At 38.8% G+C, this 27,649-nt stretch overlaps 1 protein-coding gene across 6 annotated transcripts in view; it reads left to right on the forward strand.

Annotated features, from left to right (window-relative positions):
• The first annotated feature begins 15,352 nt into the window (after positions 1-15,352).
• add3a (adducin 3 (gamma) a) overlaps positions 15,353-27,649 on the forward strand; it is a 113,942-nt gene continuing 101,645 nt past the window's right edge. For 2 of the 6 annotated variants that reach the window (XM_077226903.1, XM_077226913.1), the window contains exon 1: positions 15,390-15,496. The gene's annotated coding sequence lies outside the window, so the exon portion shown is untranslated. Of the gene's footprint in view, positions 15,497-18,555; positions 18,765-27,649 lie in introns of all 6 variants that reach the window. The other 4 variants (XM_077226908.1, XM_077226900.1, XM_077226899.1 and 1 more) reach the window with 4 other exon arrangements.

Consider the following 27,649-nt stretch of genomic DNA (forward strand, 5'->3'; position numbering starts at 1 on the left):
CATATTCTGGTTTATTTATGCAAAAGTATTTCATTCTGTGGAGAAATGAATTCCAAGTATCAAGTGATTTTCCAATTGTGACTGTACAAGTGAGCTGTACAGTGTTACTGTTTATGCCTAACTTCTAGACTGCAGTTTCAATTCTGTTTCTGTAGATGAGTGCTTGTCAGCTAAAATTACCTCACAACAGGTCTGTGCTTTTTGTAATTGCCAACATGCCTGTTGGCTACAGCAACATGAGGGTCCCCTTATGAAAGTGTGCTATTACTATACTTACACTAAAAAGGCATGCTTTTATTCTATGTACTTGCCAGACGTGTATTGAGAATTTTTCTTGATTTATATTTGACAAAGAAAGGTCGACGTATATTTGGCCTATAGTGAAGACACCATATAAAGCGCTTCCAATAGTATGGACCGTTTTAAAGCAGCTTTACTGTGGTAGAAGTTACTATAACAGATTTACCACAGCTCTAGGACAAAGTTATAATCCAGCTAAAGAGTCTTGATTCACTTCAGTTGCAAAGATCATTAGTTAACTTGCCTATAGAAAGCTCAATGTCTGCTTTTAAAATAAACAATTAAAAAACTAAAAGAAATTGGCTACTCTCTGCTTATGTATGTTAATTCATATGAAGTGTGCATTTCTATATGCATGTTAATACTGCGATGATGGCGAGTCCGCATCGTCAACATTATCTTTGCAGCCACTGACATAGAAAACACTAGTTTATTAATAAACAATTAAAATGTTTTATGCATAATTACTTTTTCTGGTTCTTTGTGGCAAGCTTTATTTCAGGTGTTGCGTGATATCTCTGTGCCCAAGTATCAGTGCTTCATCTGTGAACACAGTGGAGATTTCTGTAATGTTTGAACGTGTTCATTTTCTGGCTGATATTTGAGCAAGTTTCTTAGAGATACAATTTTGTATGTATATCTTGCTGCATTTTACTAAAACAATGCTTAACATTCACTTAGAATGGATCAAGATTTGTTTTTCTTCCTCAAAGGAAGGATGCTTTTTTTTCCCTCTTTTTTTTTATAAGCGGGACACAGTTTAATTTCAGTTTTTGACCAGCCCTGAAAAGAGTTGGAAGAGCATGGATGTTTAAGAGGGTGTGAAAGCTTTTTTTCTCTGCATGTCCCAGAGGAAGAATTCTCATTTTTTACACTATTTAGTAAGAGGTGAAATGTATCGCCCTTCTGTGGGTCACCCCACCTTGTTTTCATGTTCTGACTTATTTCAAAGGTATTAAAATTACAGGTCCTTCTCAAAAAACGTGCATATTGTGATAAAGTTCATTATTTTCCATAATGTAATGATAAAAATTAAACTTTCATATAATTTAGATTGACTGCACACCAACTGAAATATTTCAGGTCTTTTATTGTTTTAATACTGATGATTTTGGCATACAGCTCATGAAAACCCAAAATTCCTATCTCAAAAGATTAGCATATCATGAAAAGGGTCTCTAAACGAGGTATTAACCTAATCATCTGAATCAACTAATTAACTCTAAACACCTGCAAAAGATTCCTGAGGCTTTTAAAAACTCCCAGCCTGTTTCATTACTCAAAACCGCAATCATGGGTAAGACTGCCGACCTGACTGCTGTCCAGAAGGCCATCATTGACACCCTCAATCAAGAGGGTAAGACACAGAAAGAAATTTCTGAACAAATAGGCTGTTCCCAGAGTGCTGTATCAAGGCACCTCAGTGGGAAGTCTGTGGGAAGGAAAAAGTGTGGCAAAAAACGCTGCACAACGAGAAGAGGTGACCGGACCCTGAAGAAGATTTTGGAGAAGGACCGATTCCAGACCTTGGGGGACCTGCGGAAGGAGTGGACTGAGTCTGGAGTAGAAACATCCAGAGCCACCGTGCACAGGCGTGTGCAGGAAATGGGCTACAGGTGCCGCATTCCCCAGGTCAAGCCACTTTTGAACCAGAAACAGCGGCAGAAGCGCCTGACCTGGGCTACAGAGAAGCAGCACTGGACTGTTGCTCAGTGGTCCAAAGTACTTTTTTCAGATGAAAGCAAATTTTGCATGTCATTCTGAAATCAAGGTGCCAGAGTCTGGAGGAAGACTGGGGAGAAGGAAATGCCAAAATGCCTGAAGTCCAGTGTCAAGTACCCACAGTCAGTGATGGTCTGGGGTGCCATGTCAGCTGCTGGTGTTGGTCCACTGTGTTTTATCAAGGGCAGGGTCAATGCAGCTAGCTATCAGGAGATTTTGGAGCACTTCATGGTTCCATCTGCTGAAAAGCTTTATGGATATGAAGATTTACTTTTTCAGCACGACCTGGCACCTGCTCACAGTGCCAAAACCACTGGTAAATGGTTTACTGACCATGGTATTACTGTGCTCAATTGGCCTGCCAACTCTCCTGACCTGAACCCCATAGAGAATCTGTGGGATATTGTGAAGAGAAAGTTGAGAGACGCAAGACCCAACACTCTGGATGAGCTTAAGGCCGCTATCGAAGCATCCTGGGCCTCCATAACACCTCAGCAGTGCCACAGGCTGATTGCCTCCATGCCACGCCGCATTGAATCAGTCATTTTCTGCAAAAGGATTCCTGACCAAGTATTGAGTGCATAACTGAACATAATTATTTGAAGGTTGACTTTTTTTGTATTAAAAACACTTCTTTTATTGGTCGGATGAAGTATGCTAATTTTTTGAGATCATTGAATGTTTTAATTTTCAACATTGAGTAAGTTTCTCAGAGATGCATTTTTTGTTTTGTTTTACGAATCTTTCTGCAATTTACTGCAGCAACTCTGAACATCCACAACAATGGACTCAGTTGAATTCGGAGAGTTATTGTTTTTCCCCAAAGGGAGGCTGCACTTATTTTTATGTATTATATTATTTATGTGTGGGACAGTGTAATTTCAGTTTGTGAGCAGTCCCAAGCAAAAGTGTGTTAGACGGTGTAAAGGCAAAATTTTGAACATGTCCCAAGGAAGGTCTTTTTTTTTGATGTCTTGACATCCATTGACAATTATTTTAAAGCAAGTATGGTTGAAGTTGGACTTGTTTGGGTTTTAATAAAGTTCCTTATTGAATTGTCTTTTCAGCTATTTTTTCATGTGTTGATATTTAAGTTTGACTGGCCAATTCTCATGTAGATTTTATGTAGATATTATTTTTCCTTAAATTTCTGTAGACTCAAGTAACTTGGCAATAGAGCATGAGAAAAAAATAATAATTTTGCCCTAAATTGATAAAATAAGTTAAACCAACATCTTTTTTTAGTTCTCTCAAGTAATGTTTTCCAGTCCACATTACTTGATACAGAAAGTTGAGTCAACAAATCGCGAGGTGTATCAATTATGTATTCCATGTTGAGCCAACTTGATTCACAGTTGTAGGAATTTGATCAAATAAATTCAACCAACATCTCTTAAAGTTATCTCAAATAATATTTTCAAGTCAAACTTACTTGATACAGGAATTTGAGTCAACAGACAGCATGTTGCATCAATTCGTTGTCACGGTTTATGAATTCACTGTGTCCTTCTTGTCTTGCGTCGTTGTTGTGCGTGTGAGTATGGGCGTGGTCTCCGATCACCTCCGCTGATCAGTGGTGCCAGCTGCAATCCATCTCAGCGCCAGCTGAATCTGATCAGCGATGCCTACTTATACTCACTCTTTTCGTTTAGTCTTTGTCAGATTGTTGTGATGTGTTCCCGTTGTTCGTTCCTGTTCCTGTCTGGCTGTTATCTGTGACCTGTGTTCCCGTCCTGGATTTCGTCCTGTTCTTCGTCTCTGTTTCACTTCAGCACTCTCTGGACTTGGAATCCTCGCTTCCATCATTCTCACATCATTCTACCGTTATCCATCGAGGTCCCTGCATCGCTTGCCCGCCCCTGTGTGTTTGTCTTTGTGACTTTGATCATCACGATCCATTCTGCTGTTCAATACATGTGGCATGTGGACCAGTCAAAAACACAATTTTTCATTAAATTTAATGAATAATCCAGAAAACCCCCTCTCCCAACAAACTATGTGTTCATTCCCCTTCACTTTCCATTTTAGTCATGTATGCATGATTGTGTGTATCTGTGTGTTTAGATTAGTTATGTGTTCGTAATTTAGGCCTAGTCAAAACTTTGGTGCACATACAAGTGAGTCTGATTCTGGTCCCTGCTTATAAATCAATATCCCTTTAACAATGTGATCACAGCTATATGCTAAGAAAGAGTTATTTTTTCTGGCCATGAATCAGCACTAAGTGTTCGCTGGACGATTGATTGTAATATTAATTCAGCTACATTAAGTTAATTCTTTTAAAGGATTCGTTTACTCCAGAATTAAAATTTCCTGATAATTTACTCACCCCTATGTCATCCAAGATGTTTATGTCTTTCTTTATTCAGTCGAAAAGAAATTTAAGTTTTTTGAGTTTGAGGTTTTTCAGTGCAGCTTCAAAGGGTTCTACACGATCCCAGCCGAGGAATTAAGGGTCTAATCTGGGAGCCGAAATGATAGCTCCTTTTCTAAAAAAAAAAAAAAAATGTATATACCTTTTTACCAAAAAAGCTCATCTTGCGCTAGCTCTGCGATGCGCGTCCACGACTTCACGCATTATGTAATCACGTTGGAATGGTCACGCGTGATGTCGGCAGAAGCACCGACCCAGTGTTTACAAAGCAAATGTGCAAAGACGAATGTTGCGTCTCAATTCGCCTACTTGTACTCTTTTTATTATAGAAATATTTTTATTTATTTTTCCTTATTTTGCAACAATCACTACCACACAGAAACACATACAACATTAATTCCAGATCTATATATTCACATCCTAACACAAACATACACACGCCTACAGCAAAGGGAAAAGGGTCAGGGTATACATAAAAAAAAAAATATATTAATGATTATACTATACTTGTCACAAATTCACTGCTCTTTCTCGCCTCGTATGTTGTTATTGTGCGTGTGGGCATGGTCTCATCACCACCGCTGATCGGCAGCAACAGCTGAATCTGTTCAGCGGTGCCAGCTGTAGCTGATCAGCGGTGCCTATTTCTGTTCACAGTTTTCATCCTGTCTTTGTCAGATCGTTTGTGGAGTTCCTGTTTCTTGTCTGGCGTCTTGGTCTTCGTGTTGTGCCGTATTGGATTTGCCTCGTTGTTATCATTCCCGTCTGGATTATCTGTTCACCCTGCACTTCACGGACTTGGTTTCACCCGCCATCAACTTACCTGGATCAGCCCATCAAAGTCCCTGCGTCACTCCACCGTTGCCATGTGTGTGTGTTCTGACTTATGTGATCCTCAATAAAATACTATTACTTGATATTGCATCCGTCTCTGAGTATCGTAGCAGAACGATCTGACCTAGATCATGGAAGCAGCGAGTAAGATCAGTCTGGACAATTTCATTATGCACTGCATTTCTAGGATGGATTCCCAGGAGGAAAGCCTCATACACACGGGTCGGGCGGTGCAAGCTCTAGTGGCGCAGGTGTCCGAGCTCACCCAGCAACCTCAACATCTGAGAGGTCCCGCTGCGCCACCCACACCGCCAGTTCAACCCACACCACCAGAGCCAACTCTCCAGCCAGAGACTGCCTGTTCCTGAAGTGTATGCAATTGAGCCAAGCTACTGCAGAGTCTTCCTAACTGGTTGCTCGATGCACTTTTCACTTCAGACGAGGACTTTCTACAGCGAAAGATCTAAAGTGGCGTTTATACTGACACTGCTGACGGGGAGAGCGGCGTTATGGGGAACGGTGGTGTGGGAGAACCAAGATCCATGCTGCACCTCGTTCCAGGCACTCTCCGAGGAGATTAGGCGTATTTTCGACCGGGTGGTGGCTGGGAGAGAGGCGGTCAGGTTACTCGTCGACCTCCATCAAGGTTACCGCTCGGTCTCGGACTACTCGATTGAATTCCGGACCTTGGTGGCAGAGTGCCAATGGAACGAGGAGGCGGGGACGTATCTACGCCCTGGATCTTCCTACATCACTTAACGGATTAATCGAACTGGCTCTTAGGTTGGACGCTCGTCTGTCAAGGATGGAACGTTACACCCAGACTGCCAGGAGGCGCAGAGAACCCACGAGCCAGCGGCGGGGACACGGTCAGCCCCGTCTTCGATCACGAGCCCATGCAGGTGGGTAGAGTACCGCGACCTGGAAGAAGTGTTCAGTAAGTCTCGTGCTGCTTCTCTTCCTCCGCATCGTCCCTATGATTTCCATTACACGAGAGTAGATGTTAAAACTTCATGCTGATTTGTACTCGGCTTTCGCCAAGATAATCACCAACTAAGACGTAGCTTTACAGTAACCTATGCTTCTCCATCCATTTACGCTTCTTTCCATCTAGTGACATGAATCTTCTGTCTGGTGTTAATACAGTGTATTGCGCGTCAGCACACACAACGGCTGCAACCACAGTGCGGTCCCCCATAACAACCCTCTGGATTGAGCGGAGTAGGGAACATCTCTAGGGTCTTCAAGTGGGCACCTTCCGTCCTCAGTGTTTCGTCGACTAGCCCACGACACCTCAAGAGGGCTCGACAGTGACTCTGGCGTCCCAGAGTCACCCCCCTCCGTCCCCCACTCAACTCAGCCCAGCTTACTGACCTCTACTTCCCTCTTGCTGCTGAGACCTAACCACAATCTCACAATCTCTCCGCAACCCAACCATACGCGCCAACCCGTTTGACTAAGGCTGTCGAGCCCCACTGGTGCGTTAATATGCAGTTTCAGTGGCAACGGTTCCGTATGGCATACCACCTACCACAAAACACAATATCTGCCCAACCACCCGTCATTCACGCAATATACACAGGAACGTAATGACTGTAAATACTATACAACCTATACAAATAAACCAACAGTTGCTGCTGAGACCTAACCACAATCTCACCGCAACCCAACCATACGTGCCAACCCGTTTGACTAAGGCTGTCGAGCCCCACTGGTCACGCAATATACACAGGAACGTAATGACTGTAAATACTATACAACCTATACAAATAAACCAACAGTTGCTGCTGAGACCTAACCACAATCTCACCGCAACCCAACCATACGTGCCAACCCGTTTGACTAAGGCTGTCGAGCCCCACTGGTGCGTTAATATGCAGTTTCAGTGGCAACGGTTCCGTATGGCATACCACCTACCACAAAACACAATATCTGCCCAACCACCCGTCATTCACGCAATATATACAGGAACGTAATGACTGTAAATACTATACAACCTATACAAATAAACCAACAGTTGCTGCTGAGACCTAACCACAATCTCACAATCTCTCCGCAACCCAACCATACGCGCCAACCCGTTTGACTAAGGCTGTCGAGCCCCACTGGTGCGTTAATATGCAGTTTCAGTGGCAACGGTTCCGTATGGCATACCACCTACCGCAAAACACAATATCTGCCCAACCACCCGTCATTCACGCAATATACACAGGAACGTAATGACTGTAAATACTATACAACCTATACAAATAAACCAACAGACCTTTCAAGTTTTCAAGAATTCTACGAAACCGTAGCATGGCGGCCTGTACACAGCCAGCTAGAATCTTTCCGTCTCAACCACAGCCAGTTGCTGCTCCTTTCTGCTGCTTCAGATAAGTTCTTTACTGTACGACGCAACTCTTGGCCACTGAATCCGACGTCTCTGAGGAACCGGGTTGTAGAGTGTGCCACAAAACCACGACAACCCACTTCCACTGGATAAACCTGGACTCTCCATCCTCGCTGTTCTGCTTCAGTGGCCAGATGAGCATACCGCAGTTTCTTCCTCTCATATGCCTCATCTACCGCATCCTCCCATGGCACTGTTAACTCTATCAGTTGAACAATGCGTGCTGATCCAGACCACAAAACAATATCTGGCCGTAGGTTAGTGGTGGCAATCTCAGGTGGAAAAATAAGCCGTTGATCAAGATCAACCAGCATCTTCCAGTCCCTAGCAGCTTCCAGTTGTCCTGGGCGAGAATTGGTGTTAGCACCTTTTCTTGGTGGTTGCTCGCCTGGGCGGAGGAATATTGTCTTCTGCGTGTAATGTTTTGCTAGAACAGGCGGCAATTTATTGGTCATACTACGCTTGCCTTCCAATGCTAAAGCCAAACATCGCAATACTTGGTCATGGCGCCAAATAAACCGACCCTGGCTAAGAGCCACCTTACATCCTGTCAAAATGTGCCTTAATGTGGCAGGTGATGAACACAAAGGACAAGATGGATCCTCTCCTACCCAGAGGTTTAGGTTCTGCGGTGATGGGAGAACATCATATGTTGACCTAATAAGGAAACTGATCCTACTCTCTTCCATTGACCAAAGGTCTTGCCAGCCCATTTTGCGTTGTTCCACACTCTCCCATCTCATCCACTCTCCCTGCTTGGCCTGGGAAATGGCCTTTATACATCTCATCCTCTCCTCCTGCTTTTGCACCTCGTTGACTACCAGCTTCCTCCTTTGGGCTGGGCCTGCCTTGTGCCATTTAGGAGGAGCTAAACTGAGCCCAAAACCCCCTCTTCCATGCTGTACCTGTCCCACGATATCCCCAATTTGAAGGTCAGCCTTTGCCTCTACTACAGATTTCTTTGCTGACCACTTTCTACCAGTTTTTACCACAGGGGCTGTCTCCCTTACACATTTGTCACGTGACTCTGCTAAAGTCATTTCCAGTCTGACCTTGGCACACTTAAACTCCTCGGTTAAAGCAGAGACTGGCAGCTGCAATACTCCTTTACTATAAAGTCCCACTCTGCTGAGGCAGCGTGGAACTCCCAACCAAAGGTCAACTCCCAACGAGGTCAAAGAAACCTCATACACAGTCAGTGGCCACAGCAACCTTGGCAGTAGACCAAACTGAAAGCACCAGAGTTTCAGTTTGCCTGGTAGAGCACAGCTGTCTATGCTCTTCAACCCTTCCACTGCTTGTCGTCTAACTTCTCCCACTCGAACTGTGTCCTTTAGATCCCCATCGTACCATCTCCCTAGACTCTTCACTGGCTTCTGAGAAACTGTTGGTATTGCCTCACCATTAATGAAGAATGTTTTATCTACTACCTTGCCTTTAATTATTGAGATGCTCCTTGATTTAGAGGGCTTAAATTGCATTCGTGCCCATTCAATATTATCTGTTAACTTCCCCAATAACCGATTAGTGCAGGCTACCGTTGTAGTCATGGTTGTCATGTCATCCATGTATGCTCTGATTGGTGGTAGTCGCATCCCAGAAGCCAAGCGCTCTCCTCCTACTACCCATTTTGATGCCCTAATGATTACTTCCATTGCCATGGTAAAAGCCAGTGGAGAAATGGTGCATCCTGCCATTATTCCAACCTCTAAGCATTGCCATGTAGTGCTGAATTCTGGAGTTGAGAAACTAAATTGCAAATCTCCAAAATAGGCTTTCACTAAATTTGTTATCGACATCGGTACCCTGAAAAAATCAAATGATGCCCAAAGAAGCTCATGTGGCACTGAACCATATGCATTAGCCAAATCCAGGAATGTCACGTGGAGCTCCTTCCTCTCCTTTTTAGCTGATTGAATTCGTTGCCAGATAACACTGATGTGTTCTAAGCATCCTGAGAATCCTGGAATGCCCGCTTTTTGAACTGAAGTGTCAATGAAGCCATTCTTTAATAGGTAGGTTGACAATCTCTGAGCAATAATGCTGAAGAAAATCTTTCCTTCGACGTTTAATAGTGAAATAGGGCGAAACTGACTGATGCTTGTAGCATCTTTTTCTTTGGGTATAAAGACTCCCCCTGCTCTGCGCCATGCTCTAGGTACAACCTGCTTTTCCCAAGCCACTTTTATCAATTTCCACAGTATTCGTAGAACTCCTGAAGCACTCTTGTACACTCTGTACGGAACTCCATTAGGCCCTGGAGATGATGAAGCCCTTGCCTTTCTCACAACCTGCTCTATCTCTTTCCACTTAGGTGCACAGACCTCCATTTGGTATTCTGGTGGATTGACAGGTGGGATGTCTGACGGAATAGACATAGGCTTATGCCTTTTTGCATCTGTATGTGTTTCCTCCAAATATCTCTCTAGCTCAACCCTAGATGCTTTTAAAGTGCCATTCTTCTCACTGGTGAATAACTTCTTTGCGAATTTGAATGGATCTTTATAGAAATTAGCCCTCGCACGCTCCTTCTTTTTGTAGCGTTTCCGTAGGCGCTCAGCTCTGCGTAATGTTGCAAGCTTATCTTTTATGGCCCTTTGTAAGAGATTGAGTCCCTCCTTATGACTTTGTTCCGCTCTTTTCCATTGCTTCCTCAGCTGTCTCCTTTCTCTAACTAACCCTTCAATTTTCTGCTGCCGTCTAGACAATCCAGGAGTAGTTTGTACTTTTTCCTTCCTTTTTTCCACACCAAACCTCTCACTTCCATATGCGTAAATGATGTCCCCAAATTTATCCAGCTTCTTTTCAACTGTACCAGTATGACTGTATGACTGTGCCATAGATTTACTGCCAGGTAAATCTCCGCCTAAAGGCAAGTTATATTCACTTTCTGTCCCAGAATATTTGGTTATGCCTTTCGGGCTGTCCATCTCCCCAGCGGTTTTCCAGGCACTCGTCAATGACGTGCTGCGAAATATGGTAGATTAGTTCATATATTTTTACCTGGATGACATACTGATTTTTTCGTCTTCTGTCCAGTAACATGTGCACAAAGAAGACGTGTAATGTCAGCAAAATAGAGCAGAATCTCATAATTAACCAAAAAAAACAAACTTTTGCCTTATGAAAGTAAATGTAGGGTGACCATATTTTGCAACGTGCAACTATGTTACTGTACTTTAATACATAAGGTAATACATCCATTCCATTCAACGTTTGGCCCACAACAATAGAATAAAAAAATGTATAAAAAATAATATATATATATTATTATTTTTTATTCTGTTGTTGTGGGCCAAACGTTGAATATATATATATATATATTAGGGGTGTCGAAATTAATAGTTTCTACGATGCATCGCGATGCAGATGAGGACGATTCGGTATCGGTTCAGTAATAGAACATAACCGGTTATACTTACGCTTTTCTGACGTCATTTGTCGCGTGTGTGCTTTGTCGCGGTAGCATACAATGGCAGAGGAGGCGAGACGCGAGTGCGAGTAATTAAAAATGCTCCGAATACTTTAAAAGCCTACATCTATTCTGGGCACATTTCGGCTCTAATGAACAACCTGGTTAGTAACGACCGGGAGAAGACACGCGCTGTGCGCGCTCATGTCACGCACACATAGAGCTGATTTAAGTATCCGAACCCGATGGTCAAATTACAATTATTCTGTGTTGTTACGCGTGATTATAAATGGATGATCGTTCATCATCTCGTCTGAGGGAGTACATATGGATCCTGAGAAGGTTAAGGCTGTGGTAGATTGGCCAAGTCCAGATTCCCATAGGGCCCTACAGAGGTTTCTGGGGTTCGCCAATTTTTATCGGCTTTTCATTCGCAATTTCAGCCAACTAGCACCGCCTCTGACCACCTTGACCTCCCCAAGAACTATGTTCAGGTGGTCCGATAAAGCTGAGGTTGACTAAAAAGTAGCTTTGTTTCAGCTACCATTCTTATGGCCCCTGATTCCTCACGTCAGTTCATGGTGGAGGTCGATGCGTCAGAGGTGGGGGCACTTCTAAGTAGTGCTGAGTAATTTGTTGATAAATAGAATTTCTTTTTTTTATAATCTAAAAAATACTTTTTTGTAGCCTACTATGTACCTACAAATATGTGAGGATTAAACAAAAAGCCTGCCTTTGTTCAAAATGCTGTAACTTTTGATTACTTTATGCCATCACCACAAAAATGTTATCCAGATGTAGCTCACTTTTAGGGGAACTTCACCAAAAAAGAATTCCCCCCTACAGTATTTCCTTCCCGAGTTATTGCATGTCAAACAAGAAAGATATGCAAAATCATAATAAAAATTATATATACTTTTTGTCTATTATCAGCAGTTTCTCAGCATGAGAATGTCCAACAATGTGAAAAGTTTGCCATCAAACGATACCTACCTTTTGACTCTCCTTGCTATAGTTTGAGTTATGAGTCTTTAGTTTTGTGTGTGACACTCAGAAAAAACAGCTCTAAAAATGCCCTCAGGGCTTAAGGGGTTAATTGTAAAAAATAGTTTCAAGATATATTTGTCTTCATCAGTAAGAGATAACAGAATGTCTCCATTTTAAGGGTTTAATGTCACAAGATGATGTAGTAATACCACTATCGCTTGTGTTATAATAACACTTGTTGTATTTGTGCTGGTCAGACGAATTCTTAGCCTTGAAACACACAACTAAGATTATGCAATAAACTGCTCATTTTACCATCACCTTGTCTCCTGCTTTCTCCTCTTCCCTGCTTCCTCCATCTGCCTCTTGGGCTGATAGAAGACTTTTAAATCAGTTTCGGGACCAAAAAGACCAAACACAGTAAAACATTGATTTTAGGTACCAGACAAGGCTTAATCACATCCTCTCTTGAGTAGGTAGTAGGTACTTATTTTGAACAAGTAATTACTTCACGACTGCTAAAAAAGTATGTTCTGTATATAGTATAAGTTTAATCTGGACTACATCCGCTATGTTGTCATTATCAGGTGATTTATCAGCGGCAGTTGCATCGCTTCACTGCCATTCACAAATCCTCTCCAGTAGATCATCCGGGATTTTTTTCCTCTTTTATGAGTACTGTGAATTCGGACATACTACTTTTGTGACATACTGTTTTATGCGATTTCTTATGCAGTCTTGGTGTTTAGCATGTTTAAAGTACTAGACATAACTGGGGGTTGGATCAGATATTCCTGGCGTCGAGACTCAATCTAACATTTTGGCATTATCGGCAGAATGTCAGCATCACTTTATACTTAAAGGTGGGGAATGTGATTTGGAAAACGACCGGCAGATTTTGAAAATGCACAATACAAATGGTCCTACCTTCTTTCCTCCAAGGCTGGCCCTGACTACACCCATTCGAAGAACATGGACGATTTACTACTAATCATGGAACCGGCTTTACTGACGAGATGTGCACGCGTCACGAGCTTTGAGTATGCGCACGAAGGGGGTCACGGGCATTGGGGGAGGGGTGTGTGGTACGACCGTTTGATTGACAAACTTACTGTGCAATGATTCCAGGTGGTCTTGGAAATAATTGGCTGGAGTTTTTCGAGTCCTAACCGTTCCACAGATGATTAAATTGCTTAATTTTCATTTCAGTGCTTCTAACTCAGTGGCTGTAAGTGGTTTAGGAATAGGATTTCAAGTTATTTTGAAAAAATGGACAAAAAAGAGAATCACATACCCCACCTTTAATTGTATTAGATAATTTGTTAATTTCATTCAAATGTTACACTTTCAATAAAACATTTGGAATTGGTTTGTAAAAGGTGTTTTTATGCATGTATGAGTCACCGATGTGTGGCGTTTTGAGCACTTTGAAAAGGTGGATAATTTTGCAAAGCAATTGGTTCAATTGATTAAAAGTTTCAGGAAGTTTCGTTTCTTACATTCAACATTATTAGGCCTGTAGCTACATTACATTTCTGGACAAAAACTTTACTAACATTATAAGTGAACCTCAAGGAACATGTTAAAATAATCCATGTCATGACCCTTTAAGTCTCTTCATATTCACCACAGCGAGGGTGTGGGGGATAGAAATCTTTTCAGTGTTATTTAATGGGTTATTGGATTGTTTTGCTGACGAAATACTGCAAAAATGTCTTTCCAAGAAATTTTTGTAGACCAAACTCCAGAAAACATGAGCTGTGAAAAATGATAAGTGATCTACGAACTTTATACAGCTTTTTACAGCGAATTATATTGAAAACACGGTATGACTATCATGCACAGCCGCTTTACCTGTCTTGGCGCTTCTCTGAATAATGTTAGCGATATCCAACGAAAATTCACAAATGGATAGGCTATTCAACCCAGACAATAGACTACATCATTTCAAACTACTAAAAATGTCAGTTAATACAATCACTTTTTAAACTGCAGTATTATTTCCTTAAAGTTACTTACTGCTGAAAGAGATACATTTTATGCTGCGTATATTTCTCGTGAAATATTGGCCGTGAAAAGTTATCGGAGGCTCGGAGCAGAGATCAAGATCCCACAATGCAATTCGAAAATGTAAATAAACGGCCAAACATCTGTGATTAAGATTATACGGACAATTGCTTTTAAAATATATAGTCATTACAACTGGTAATACATAGAAATTTGTTAGGTCAGTAAGTGTGACTTAAAAATAATTACAACAAAAATGACTATTCTTCATTGGTTAGGCTAATTTTAAGATGTTCAGGATAGGAACAGTTCACCTTTTGGTGAATTTTCTGTTTCTTTCAATGCTCTGGTAAGGTTCACACTCATTGTAGGAATGGCCAAAACACAAAATGTTATGGTTAAGCACGCGGCCGGTATCGTGATGTAATACCATTTTCGGCCACTAGGTGGAAGCATCGGCTGATAATGTTATAGTTAATATGACTGACTGACTGACTGTCTGGGCTAATATAGATTAAATATTAATATTAATAAATTTCTACATGGACCAAATTATTTTTATTTATTTATTTACAAAAAAAAACTTTTTTAATAATGACAAATTAATTTGATCAATAAATACTTAAAAATGAGTTAAATATATACAGTTGGTAAAATGTAGGCCTACTACCAAAAAAATAGCTTTCAGTGCTGTCTCTTTTTTTTAAAGAATCAGTGAAACGTTTGATTTTATATAAAATCAAACACTCTGCTAAATGTTTCACTGATTCTTTAAAAAAAGAGACAGCACTGAAAACTTTTTTTTTGTAATAATAATAATATATATATATATATATATATATATATATATATATATATATATATTATTACAAATCATATAAATATAATTAATATATATTATTTCTATTAAAATGTTAAATATATATATATATATATATATACACATTTTATTTAAGAATACATTAAAATATATGTTAAATGTTATTTTCAATCGAAAAGTACATTATATATATTTGAACTTTTTACTATATATATATATATATATATATATATATATATATATATATATATATATATATATATATATATATATAGTTAACTTTTCTAACCCCCATTTTTTCTTTTCTTTTTTTAAAAAAGAACTCCATTAGTTTACAAATTTTCGGCGGCTGCCATATTTTGCTCCGAATGTAAACGTGACGAGCGTGACTTCCTGCCACATGGTGCGCGTGCAGTCCTGCCGCAGATCCTCATCACATGCGGATTCGCTGAAGCCATTGAGTCCCGTGTGTGACGTCAATCCCTCTGCTGATGTCATCTGCGCAGCGCCACACTGACCTCTCGCGCTCTTCACTGCATCTGTCCTGAACCGCAGTTCAAACCGCTCGAGCTCTCGGCGCTGAACCTGCGCGGCGCGCGGACTGAGTGAAAGTACCAGATTGTGCGCAACTTCCCAAACGCGTTACAGGTAAGCGGCTTTTAATATGATTTGCGCGTATGTTTTATTTATGCCTCTGTTAGATTACACAGGACTGTCTGTCGCTGTATTTAATGGACATGCTGCATGTGCGCTTGGGAAAGTGCTCGTGCTCCTGCTGTTTCATGCATGCCTTCAGTTGCAGCGCAGTGTATGCGTTTATGATGCTGGTTTGAAGTGATGGATGCAGTGGAGCCTTTGAAGTCCCAGTGTGTCCCTCCCTGCACTGCACTGAAGTTGTCGTGGTTGTAACAAAGAGGCTGTCATGGAGATACATCCGAGCAATAGTGTGTTTAATGCAGCAGATGAAACATAAGAATGCATATGCGTGGGTTATTAGGTTAAATAGAGCCTGATGCATATTATAAATATATAATGTATTTTTAAATAAAAAAAATATATAAATAATAATAATATAAAATATAATAAATATAATGTCATCTATTTGAAGTAAACTATATATAATATGTAAAATAAAAGAATAAAACACATTTTATGTATAATATTTTTTTAATATTGAGAATACATAATTTAATATTTTCTAAATAAAATGTATTTAAAATAAATTATTAAATAAAAAGTTCTATAAATATTATTAAAACAATTATATATTATTTGAATATATATATATATATATATATATATATATAACGAAAATTATATATTATTTCTATTAAAATGTTAAATATATATATATATATATATATATATATACACATTTTATTTAAGAATACATTAAAATATATGTTAAATGTTATTTTCAATCGAAAAGTACATTATATATATTTGAACTTTTTACTATATATATATATATATATATATATATATATATATACACACACACATATACATATATACATACGGGTGAAACTGGAAAAATTTGAATATCGTGCAAAAGTTTGTGTATTTCAGTCATTCAAATTAAAAGGTGAAACTAATATATTTAGTATATATAACTATATACATATGCATGATTATACTTTCAGAGGGTCGACATATCTGTATTTAGAATCCTTTTTTTAAAATTGATTTCATGTAGGGTAAATGTACCTATTAAGCTCAAGTACCCATTAAGCACACTACCATATTTCCTACATATAATATTCTAATTTTCTGAAATTTTGAATTTGGGGTTTTCATAAGCTGTAAGCCTTAATCATCTAAATTATAACTTTTGCATGATATTCTAAATTTTCTAGTTTCACCTGTGTGTGTGTGTGTGTGTGTGTGTGTGTGTGTGTGTATATATATATATATATATATATATATATATCAAATGTGAAGGTTTTTTTTTTAAATAAAGAAAGAAATAATTGCCTTTGGATAATAGATTAGTTTTGTAAACTGGCTCAAAACTCTCTGACTTGGTCCCCGGGCCTGGAGGCCGTCATTATTGTTGAGGCCTGGCGATGCATAGTCAAAAGTCAAATACATTGATGTGTTCGCGCTTTTAAAGCTTTCCTTGCACTTTGGTAATTCTTTCATTCTTTAATTAGAGATCATGATTCATAATTCATTCTAATTTAGTCAAGCTAGTACATGAGATATAAAAAATTAAGATTAATTTGTCTGCAGGGCAAGGTGTGTATGTGCAATAAAGACTCTTATGGGCTTTTAATATTTAATTAAGCCTGAACTTGCCCTCTGTTCATATTCAGGCCCCTGACTAAAATGTGTTTGGCTCTGTCTCAAATCCTAATGAGCTGCCTTCCTATTCAGCATTTATGACATCTTAGGTGTGCTCTGTGCTTATTATGCCCAAGATTGCAGTATAGGTAGCAAGGATGTAAGCAAATATTCAAGATTAGGCATGCATCTCAATGTTTATGGTGTTTATGGCCTGATAGGGAGGGAGATTATAGGGTTTGAAACAAGGCCAAGGTTAATAACATTGAACAAACACAGGGCTCCAGACATAGACAATAACAAAGGAGTCACTGGCTCCTAAAATGCAACTTTTACTAAACATTATGTTTTAGTTAGAACAAATAGCCTAGATACAGACTGATTGTTGTTCCAGTGGTCTTTCCTTTACAGTTGATTCAACCGTACAATTGGACCTCACATTGTACTAGATAATAATCAATAATATGTGAAATGTTTTTTTAGAAGACAATTATTAGGCTTATTTTAGAACAAAACTTTGTTGTAAATATGTTTTTAATTACATGCAATCATCACAGTAGTGATTCCCTGTTCATTTCAATCGAACGTAACTGAAACTATTAGTGAAGTGAAGTTTAAGGCCTGGTCACACCAAGGAAGGATGATTACTATAACAATAAAGATATAGTTTTAAAAATTGTTCTAAATGTATCCACACCACAACTATGCACACAGAGGAACAATAATATTGAAATCACGTTCATGACCATTTTTACTAGCTAATGAATGCTAAAAGTATTGACAGCCAATCAGAATTCACTTCCTTTATAGAGCTCAAGCATTTAAAGAGGCAGACGACAAAACTGCAGCTTGTGCATTGAATAAACAGAACAATAATGTGTGCTGTTGTGGATGCTGATATAGTTATATATCATTAGTTACAGTTAACTCTATGGTTTATAGTAAGAACTGCGCGCTAAGTAATTGGACATCACGGCTCAACCGCATTCACTGAGACAGTGAGTCTCGAAATTTCCCATTCACACAGAAACTTACAATAATGTCACAGCGTCTCGAATAATGTCTGTATTAACCTGCAGGATTCAAGCCCGTATCTCTTAACAGTAACAGTAACTACAGTGACCAAAGTAATATGAAAGACATTATGAGATTATGACTTTGTCTCGCATAGCCAGACCTGGACTCTATCGAAGCTTTCATTGACCGAGGACATCTGACCGACATGCAAAGCAACCAATCACAGTTCGATTTGTTCAGCATCATGTTTAGGGGCGTGAAAATGTAAAGTCGATGTCCCTAGAATAATAGACCGACGTGCAATTCATCCAAGGACATTGTGCAAGTTTACTGAAACAATGGCGCAACGAACTTAAAAAAACAGCTTTTAGTTGATCCTGATAAGCGCTAATTGTCCTTTTTTCCAGGTGGCCTGTTAAAGAACGTGACCCGCACGTCTCCTGGTTATCCTTGAGAATTCAACCAATCAAATGACAACTTGAAAACTCCTGAAGTGTTTTCATTTTGTGTGCCTTATGCATCAGATGTTCAGCCAATGGTCCTCAGACTATATCACTTTTGACACAATACGTGTCCAATCAAAGCTGCGAGCTGATCCATCAAATCTTCATTAAAGGTAGGATAAGTAATTTTCAGAGAGCTTAGCATAGCAATAGCAAACTATCTTTGAAAGCATGAGATCCCACCCTTCCTTCAGAGCATCTACAAAGCCACGCCTTCCTCAAAACGTATGAACGCACACAGCAAGGAGCAAGACGAGGAGAGACGGTATTAAAATACCTCATGTCTCAAAGCGCATAATATTACAATAATAATGAACATAAACAACTTACAGAGCTCTTACTTGTACCACCTGACTGCTGCAGATTCATTTCGGTGTTGATAGTGTCACAGAGTAAAAAGTCACAGGTTTGCATCTCTTCCAAATTACAGTAGTTATGGTGTGAACGCAGCATAAGCTCATTGTTTTGGATCAGGAAGAACTGTAAAAGCCAGCTGCTATTTTGGTTGCGGTGCTCAGTGACTGACGTCTGTCTACATGGAACGCGCTCGGACCGAATGCAATGATTGGATGAACATTTCATGGTCCTACGCTTTCTACAGACTATATATGTATACGTATATATATACACACACATATATATATATATATATATATATATATATATATATATATATATATATATATAGTGTTAGCTATCAGGATGTGAAGAGACTTTCAACCAGCATAACAATAAATGTTTCTGGAACAAATCGCCCTCCCCTACCTTAAACCAGCAGCGTTTATATCTGGGTGGATAGCGAAGCATTTGAATCACGTGCAGAACTCAAAACTGAGCCGCTCCAGTGGAGAACAGTGACTTGTCACTCCCGTAAATAACCAAACTGTGTGTGAACATAACCGTATTAAAGGGTTAGTTCAACCAAAAATAAAAATGTTCATGTCGCTCCAAGCCCGTAAGACCTCCGTCCATCTTCGGAACACAGTTTAAGATATTTTAGATTTAGTCCGAGAGCTTTCTGTCCCTCCATTGAAAATGTATGAACGGTATACTGTCCTTGTCCAGAAAGGAAATAAAGACATCATCAAAGTAGTCCATGTGACATCAGTGGGTTAGTTAGAATGTTTTGAAGCATCGGAAATACATTTTGGTCCAAAAACTACGACTTTATTCAGCATTGTATTGTCTTCCGGTTCTGTTGGGGATCCGCGTTCACGAGTCCGCAGTGACGCTGATGACTTAAGACGCTGCTGACGTGTATCTGGTGCGTCCGTGTATTCGGGTTCAAATAAATATGGCTGGGCAAAAAAATGCAAGTCTTCCTCTGTGTGGAAATCTTTAGACATGTTTGTGAAGATTGTTTTGTTTCCAGCGTGCGTCTCCCTCAGACTGTAAACGAAGCTCGGGCGCACCAGACACACGTCAGCAGCGTCACTGAACGCGGATCCACAACAGAACCGAGAAAGCTCTCGGACTAAATCTAAAATATCTTAAACTGTGTTCTGAAGATGAGCGGAGGTCTTACGGGCTTGGAGCGACATGAGGGTGAGTCATTGATGAGATCATTTTCATTTTTGGGTGAACTAACCCTTTAAGGACTCAAATACAGGATTGACATCCGTATTCTGCTGCTGAGTGAAAGTGGCCTTCATTGTGTAGATAAACTGATTTCTGGACTGTCGCTAACTCTAGATTTTAAATTGATATCGCACAATTTCTCTTTAATACTAGAATTTGAGTTCTTCAGCCAGTTTTTATCCTTTCTCCTTTCTCGATGGGTGTGTCTGCTTGTCTCTCTCTACACGCAAAGGAGCGCATGAATATAGCAGATGATCAGGCTTCTTTCTGTTTTTCTTTCTTCATATCAGGAAAAAAACCACCATCTGGCTGAGAATGCTTTCAGAGGTCAGATACATATAGAGATGCGTTTGGAGTATCTGTTATCCAGGCCTGTGTAAAGATAAACACCAATTTAAACTGTAATTTTATCTTCTCTTGCCCTGACAAGTGCTGTGAGCCAGTCTCATTTCTGCCTGTGTGTGTGTGTGTGTGTGTGTGTGTTAGTGCTTGAGTAAGAATGAAACCATTTGGAAAGCACCAGTCTTTTATTTGAACCTGTCCAGTGGACAAGCATGACTTCATCATTACCTCACAGTTCCCCATTAACGCTTATCAGAAACATATGAGCTCCACATGCTGACTGCGTTCTGCCATGGAAACTTTTCATTTTGTTTTGAGGATGTGTGGAGTGTGTGCGAGTGCTGGTGGTGGTGTTTTTATTGTGCAAGTTACTCTCACTTTCTCTGGTCTTGCCGCTCCATACGAGTCTAATTTCGGGGTTGTTTTATCCTGGTTTTCTTTTTTTCCATTTGCATGCGTGACGACGACCGAAAAGTTGCAGCCGAGAGCACTTTTGTATGTAAATGTGTTTTGTGCTGATAATCCTTTGATTTAAAATGGCGGATATGCCAAACTACGTATTTTCAAAGTTGAGTAGTTAGTTGTGGATTATCTGAATAATTTGTCTAATCTGACAAAATTCCACCCCACTTTTTGAGCGTAAACAGTTGTAGTTCATGAAGGCTTTGGAATACCTATGGCTGGTCTCTTTTTATTTTATTTTAAAGAAGACATTCAGTAGATTATTGCTAGTTGTTATTTGCTATTAGCATTTGTTGGTAAATGAGACGGATGCTCTTTCTGTAAATTAACTAAATCATTCAGGTGTTTCAAAGCCATTACTTGTGAGTTTTTGAGTCTTTTTGACTGATTCATCATTACAGCAGCCATCTGTCAACATTCATTCATTTGTGAATTGTCCTAAGGTCAAAAGCAGTCCATTTTTGCACCAGCTTTTTAAGGTCAAGTACATGGGTTGTAGTCGAAAAATGTACATGTCCTTGCTCTTGATGTCTTTAACCGAAGAAATACATTTTTAAGAGAGGAATAACTCTTAATATCACTTGAAGACCCCTTAAACGAGAGTTTTACAACCTAAAGTCCATTGGAGAATAACATCTGCATTGATATTCCAGATTCTGGTCGTTTACCAGTCAAAAACTAGATTTATAAACCCACAAAATGGCGCACAGCTGTATGATGTGGCCTTAGACATATCCACATATTGTTCTGTGGGGTTATTTGATTATAGATGAACAAGCTAAATGACAGAGAGCAACATGAGCAAATCTTGTAATATAATTGGATGAGCCGGTGTGGTATAAGACTGCATCATTGTCAGGAATTGTGTCTCTGTTGGATAAGGGTCAGAATAATCTCTTTATACATGTGTGGGTGGAAACAGGCCCCATAGAGATGGTTCTCACAGACTGTAACACAACTCTATACCAGCACAGGAAGTGAGAGGAGGACAGACCCCATGAGATCGCTTTGGATGTGACACTAAGGACCCTTTTCACAGACTTTGAATGGGCGTATGTCTTGCCCAAGAGATCTATTCCATGTCCTCTTACAACGTCCTTCTGTTTAGAGGAGATGCGACGAGTTTCCAGTCAAGTTATGTTTCTGTCCTCGGAAATAGTGAAGCAACAATTTCAATTTCATGACTAGTCCGAATTTTGTTTAATTTGGAGCTATGTGGAGCGTGATTTTTTGGATCCTGTACTGTATCTGCCAAATGAAAGTCAGAAACATGCAAAAAAAACAACAACCAAAAAAACACTTGAAGAACTAAACAAGTCACCTTTCATGACAAGGCAAGTTTAGTTCAGTTTGTAAAATGTTAATTGGTACATTCCCAAAGCGTAATGATAAATTCACTTTTTAACTTGGAAATTTTTACGTTAAAAGATCTTAAACATAAGTTGAATAAGAACAAATTAGTGTAGTACAATTTTTACTTACAATTCTCACACTACTAAATTTCAAAATTAATTATAAATAAATGGTAGAGCTGCACGATTCTGGGTAAATTGAGAATCGCGTTTGTTTTGATTCAATTAGAGATCACGATTCTCCCATTATTCTGAACAGACAACTAAACAAAATAACATGTCATTTAAAGGTTCTGATGAAATGTTGATTGCTGCAGTCTATTTAAAAGTGTTTAATTAATTTGAATGAATTATAAAACAAAAACAAAAAAACAATCGGTTTGAAAGAATGATTCAGTGACTCAAATCCTTCACTTGTTTTACTGGATGAATCAACATTTTTTGAATGAATCTCTTGAATGAATGATTCATTGACAAATACATTTTGTAAGTCATTTGTCGCCACCTACTGGTGTAATGATGTAATGGATGCAATTGTTATTTGAAGCGCACTGAATGTTCGCTGTGATTTTTGTCAAAGGTTAAATAGACAGACAAATCATTGTCATTAAGGAATAAGATCACATGGGTGTTTGAATCGAGATTGTGACCTTTCAACGTTTAATCGTGCTGCTCAAATAAATAATGGAAATTAACTAGGGATGCACGATATATCGACCACATATCGATATCGGCCGATAAATGGTCTTTTTTGATGTTATCGTTATCGATCCGATAAGAAAATTGGGCCGATATATCAAAGCCGATAGATAATAGATTATTTACTTCAGTTGAGAGATGCCGCTGTTCGCCATGATGGTTCTGAATGATTGGATTCACTTTGAAAAGGAAGATACAGTTCCGTGCAACATGTGCAGCACAAATCTGTCACATAGGCCTCATAACATTATAATAAAAACACGCCTGTAAAAGAATGTTGTGAATTCTTGTTCGCCAGTGTTTCAGCGCGACGAGCGCGTTGTGGTGGAAAGAGCGCATCTATGGAGTTAAGCCTTCATGACAAGCACAGTCGAGTTCTCTTGAGCATTCGCAGCATTCTGTGCCATTGTAAGTTGTAATATGTTTATTTTGTGTATATATATATCTGATTAATCTAATATAGGATGCGTTTGGTTGAGTTAATGAACGATGCAGTAGCGCTTCATTGTAGGCTACCGGTGATCATCTTTATAGCCTATTTAGCGTGCGCGCAGCTCAAACAGCAATGCACATTTATAACTATAATTGGTACTGTCATATACATGCCATTATAATGAGAACACTATTGTAATAAAACGTTGTGAATTCTCTGGGTTTAGTTGCCGTTTCAGCGCGTTGTTGTGGGAATAGCGCGTCCACAGGGATTACTACAACATTATGACCAGCACAAGTTCGATTAGGCATTCACGTCATTTTGTGCAGATAAGTCGTAATATAAAGTTGATGTAAAATAAATATCTGATTAATCTCACATATGATGCGTTTCGTGGATTTAAACAACCTGCTAGAAAAGTTCTTCAGTTTCCCGGTGCTCGTTCTCTTCAGCATCAGATTAAACAACAATGCAAAACATTAAAAGCTATGATTGGGACTGTCATATAATTATAATTGTTATTGTAATCCACAATATTCCTACGCCCCATGACGCTTTGCGCGAATTATGGGTGTAACTTCCGTTAAGCTGTAAACAAGCAGTGAAAGACTTGCTCTATGGACGCAATAATATATATATTTTTAAACTGTGTACAATGACATTACATTATTCTACTCACCCATTGATCATTAAAAGTACATTTAAAAGTGTAAAAGCATCAACAAGGTTCTTTCAACAGACCATGAATAACCCCAAAAGTGTGAATGTTTCAACAGCAAAATCGGACGGTTAAATATCACTGTGGTAATCTGTATTATGTAACATACGTTGCCTTAATAAACTTATTATACAGATATATGACAGATAATACATCTAATTTACCTGTGAAAACAAACCTGGAAAGAGACGATTTGGGGAGAAAAAAAAAGAGATTCTTCATGCATTCCAGTGAATTATTAATGGGATATATCGAAAATTAAATCGTTGAGAACAGACCACAAATGTGCAGTAGATACATATGTTGACCTTTTTCATACTATTACAGCAGATTGCAAAAGGAAAAAAGAAAATAATCACGAAAAGAATGCAGCGACTAAAAATACTTCTTACCGTAGATATTCTTGTTATAACATGTTACGTTAAAATACCAAGTGTAACATTATTCTCATGTTATTCTTAAATAAAACATGAAAGAAAACTGATAGGCTGACTGATAGATTGAGTCAAACTGATGGATCAGCTTTATTTCGAAAGGCAACCTTATGATTTGAAATGATTCGTTTCAGTCTTTTTGAATGGAAGTTCCCCAAACCGGAAGTGCCGCCCATAATTCGAAACGCAGTAAACTCGTCAGGAATAAGGTGGATAAATTTGTAAATTCTTTGGGTTTGCATTCTTCAGCAACCGTTGAGTTGATTAACCTTCTAGCAAAGCGAATCGGTTTAACGTTCGTTCTCTTCAGCTTCAGCGCGCGCAGCTCACACTGCAATGTCATTTGAAACAGTAACTAAGCTATTAAAGATGTTTACTATCACAGTAATATTAAAAATGTCTATTTTTTTTTCAAAAACATTGTGTTATAATTAATAACTACCATTATTTTGTTCTCGTATTATTTTCATCAATGATATGGTTTGATAAAAATAATTTCCTTATTGTCCGTGCAGAGGCGATTCCATTTTATTGATCCATTTTGTTTCTTTATATGCAGCCCAATGTTATCCAATGACTTGTTTGCATTATTTAGGTATTTTATTTTTTGTTAGGCAATAGATTTTTTGATAACACTTTACAATAAGGTCTCATTTGTTAATGCATTAACTAACACAGAGCAATAGCCTTTGTTATAGTAGTTAATAAAATATGTGTGTTCATGTTAGTTCACAGTGCATTGACTAATGTTAACAGGAACAACTTTCTTAAAAATGTCTTATAAAATTGTTGGTTCATGCTAACTAATGCTAACAGTGTTACCATTTTTTTAATAAAGAAAGTTGCCCATAGGAGTGTAAAATTAATTTTAAAAGTTAAGGAATCTTACACTGGTTCAAACTAGGCTATACTGTATTGTATATGTTTGATTTATGTTTAAAGTGTTTGAGACAAGGCTTTTAATGGTGAGCCTTTTGTTTATGTATACAGGCTATCAAAGTATATACAATTTTTAATTTAGATTTATCGGCCAATATATCGGTTATCGGCTTTCAAATGTAAAGAATTATCGGTTATCGGTATCGGCCAAAATGTTCATATCGGTGCATCCCTAAAATCAACACATTGAATTAAACATGTAATTTTGAAGTTGAAAGATTAGAAGTAGAAGTATTTTCTTGTAAATGTACTCCAATAATCTTTTAATATTTAAAACTTCTAAAAATAATTTTTACGGTGTGTACTTGGTTATACCACATGACATTTTTAGAGTCTTTAAAGTTAAACTTTTGTTGAAAATGGTGTCCAAGTTTTTCAAAACCAATGTCAATACAAGGTAGAGCTGCACGATTATGACAAAAATCATAATTGCTGATTATTCCCTTGAAATTGTAATTGCGATTATTAATTACGATTATCACAATTTACATTGAATATATAGGCATATTATAATACATGTTTACACAAAAATTGTTAACACACACAAGTACTGTCCCCCTTTACTTAACATACACATAAATTGTAAGAATGACTAATAGTAAAGACTAGAAAAACATTAGGACTATGCTAAAGCAATTAAATAGCAGTCCCAAACTAGTTTTTGTTAATACAATGTTGATATGAGCCACCACAGTCATTTAATAATATAAAAAATAACACAAAGTGAAAATAAAGTGGCATTTTTGGGTTATGGAAACGACAGTTACCATGGTGAATACTCAATACTAACAAGAACTGTAAATGAAACAGCTCCTGGTGAGTAGAATGAAAATCATACCTGTGAAATCATATACAGTGAAGATACACAGCGCGCGCCGCCGCATTTGCGTGTGCAATTGAAGAGTGCGCGCTACGAGTAGGCCTGTCACGATAACAAATTTTGCTGGACGATAAATTGTCCAAGAAATTATTGCGATAAACGATAATATTGATAATAAACGATAATATTGTCGTTCTGAGACCATTTTCATCTATAATAATGATAATGGCATAATAATGCAGGTACACCTTTTCAAAGATCAATAAACTTTTATTTCTAAAGACTATTTAAATGAGCAAAACAACCAAAAACAATAAAAGCAATGGACTCTCAGTCTCTGTTAACAAAAAATGCACTTACCAATGTGTGACTTCCGTTCACACTGAGAATCATATGCATCATGTACCTACTGTGTGAGCATGCATCTCATATGAGTATGTGCACTAGTTTGTGTGTGTGTGCTCTCGTCTCAAATGAGTATGTGCGCGGAGAGTTTGTGTGTGTGTGCTCCGTCTCATTGAGTTTGTGCGCGAGTTTGTGTGTGTGTGTTTGTGTGCGCGCGCGCTCGCGTCTCATATGAGTGTGCGCGAGTTTGTGTGTGTGCGCGCATAGACATCATATGATGTCTATGTGTGTGCAAGTCTCACATGTGCGTGGAGAGTTTTTGTGCGCACGCGTGTCTCATATGATGTACGTGGAGAGTGTGTGTGTGCGCGCATCTCGTTCTCGTGTGTGTAGAGTTGCGTGTATGTGCGTGAGCGACTTTAGGTGTGTCGTTGTGCATTTCATATGTATTTGTTTGAGCATTCAGCTGTGTACATGTATGTTTGACTACTTAATATATGTGTATGCAAGACAAGTGTTTCATATATGTGTGCGTGAATGAAGTTTGATTTAAATCATAGACGGCTCATGTGAAAGAGCGCGCGCGCGAAAGAGAGATGTACGCGCTACGGCGCTCTGCAATCAAATACGATTGTAAATAGGCTCAGTAAAAAAAAAACATTCGAAAATCAAGGTGTGGCGGTCAGCGTTGAATTGTCATCCAGTCTCTTTGGTAGAGAGAGAGAGAGAGAGAGAGAGAGAGAGAGAGAGACGAGGAAAACAAAACAAGCATGCAAATGGAAATTATCGCGGCCGGAAAAATTATCGAGCTCATTTTTCTTTATCGTGCGATTAATTGATTTATTGATTATCGCGACAGGCCTAGCTACGAGCACA

The sequence above is a fragment of the Siphateles boraxobius genome, unplaced genomic scaffold, assembly GCF_051911475.1.
Source record: "Siphateles boraxobius isolate OS27281-9 unplaced genomic scaffold, OSU_SipBor_1 13, whole genome shotgun sequence".
NCBI lineage: Eukaryota > Metazoa > Chordata > Actinopteri > Cypriniformes > Leuciscidae > Siphateles > Siphateles boraxobius.